This window comes from Otolemur garnettii, unplaced genomic scaffold (assembly GCF_000181295.1).
Source record: "Otolemur garnettii isolate 467f Iridium unplaced genomic scaffold, OtoGar3 scaffold00039, whole genome shotgun sequence".
Taxonomy (NCBI): Eukaryota; Metazoa; Chordata; class Mammalia; order Primates; family Galagidae; genus Otolemur; species Otolemur garnettii.
The window spans coordinates 10224979-10226673 of record NW_003852434.1 but is presented as its reverse complement, the minus strand read 5'-3'; the positions used below and the strand labels follow the sequence as shown (position 1 = coordinate 10226673).

At 37.1% G+C, this 1695-nt stretch overlaps 1 protein-coding gene and 1 non-coding gene across 4 annotated transcripts in view; both read left to right on the top strand.

Annotated features, from left to right (window-relative positions):
* BMP2K (BMP2 inducible kinase) overlaps positions 1-1695 on the top strand; it is a 135091-nt gene that overhangs the window by 8259 nt on the left and 125137 nt on the right. The window lies entirely within an intron of this gene.
* LOC111725404 lies at positions 1132-1234 on the top strand. The gene has a single exon (XR_002773477.1). It is a non-coding gene; the product is annotated as a U6 spliceosomal RNA (small nuclear RNA).

Below are 1695 nucleotides of genomic sequence, written 5' to 3'. Positions count from 1 at the left end.
AAAAAAAAAGTCCTTGATGTTCTTATTAGAGAACATACTAGAAGGTGGGATTGGAGTCTATACATTGGTTCTGGGTTTTCTATAGTATTCTTCAAGAGCTTCTATGTTATTTTGGTTTTTTTCTTTGTTTTTCTGCCATTTCTTAGGGTCAAAACTTGAAGTAGACCATATCCATCTATTAGAGCACGTTTGGTAGCTATCAAAATGATTAAAGCCTTGACTTGGGATGCCAAAATTAAGAGTTGTAAACTGTGATTTCAAAGTGGCCACACTTTTCTAGTGGTCTGGGTATAAAGTTTCATGTCTAAGGAGTTGGGACTGTTTATTCTTTGGTTTTATTTTGCATGCATCTGGTGCACCATCATCTGTCCACAGGACTGCTATTTTTAGGGTATTGAGTTGGGAAGTTGAGTGGTTAATGACTGAGCTGTTTTAAATAGTTGGACACTTAGTTAATTTGGAGATTCTTTGTGTGTATCATCTTTACAAATGAGGTCAGTGAGCACATGTCTGCTAACAGTTTTAAAAGTCTCTCTGCAGTAAAGTGGTTGTAGGGCCTTTTTCGTGGAGAGGCTTTGTGTTTGGAATTTGTTTTGGTTTATCCTAGTCTTGCAGGGTTCTGGTAACATTAAGGGCATAATTTGGGATATAGTCTTTAGAGAGGCATTTTGCAACAGACATTATTTTAAAACATGAAATGGTTATTGGTATTGGTTTACTTATTTTAACTTTTTTTCCCATTATCTTTAAAATAGTGTGTTCTTGGAGGAAAATTGGGGGGGGGGCGGAGAGGCAAAACCTAGAGCCAGGCCAGCTGCCAGTCCCCATTCTTCCTCTAAGTTGCTTTGTGACATTTGGACCTCAGTTTTCTTAAGAAAAAATTGAAGTGGATAAAAGTGAATTTGTAACAGCCTTTTCCATTGTAGTATTCTCTGGTTCTGACTGTATGACTGATGTCACTGCTTCTGATAAGAGAGAAGCATGGGCTGGGAGGGATAGCCCTGAACAGTTTAGGATTGAGACCATAATGAAAGGATTGTGTTTGACTTTTATACATTTGAGTTCTTTGACACACTTCATAATGGATTAGCTATTTATTTTTTATCCCATAGTATAAAATTATTTCTTGTGGTACTTTGGCAGCACATATACTGAAGTTGGAACAATATAGAGAAGATTAGTGTGGCCCCTGCATGAGGATGACACAGAAATATCTAAAATAAATAAAAAAGAAAAATACTTTCTAATCATTAGAAAAAAGTCTTCCTTTCCTTCCCCTTTCCCTCCCTCCCTCCTTCCTCTGTAGGTTTGCTTGAACCCAGGATTTGAGGTTGCTGGGAGTTAGGCTGATTCTCATAGAGTGTCTGGGGCAATAGGTAAGACGCTCTCAAAAAAAAAAAGAGGAATTCTTCCCTCCCCCCAAAGAAAACCCCTAGAAAACAACTTTGGGGTTGTTTATGTTATCATTGTAGGGATAACTCTTAGAATATAGTTTTGATTGTCCACTCACATATTTTCTCTAGAGGTGGCAGTTTTAGTCAAGAAAAAATTACTGAGCTTATTCCCAATTTTCAGTATTTCAACAAACATAGTGGAAATTATGCATGTATCTCCAATAAAAGCGCTAAGTTGCACAGACATTCCAAATAAATTTCTTTTTAGGTGTAGTTAACTGTTGTGGTTATCGTGCTGGTT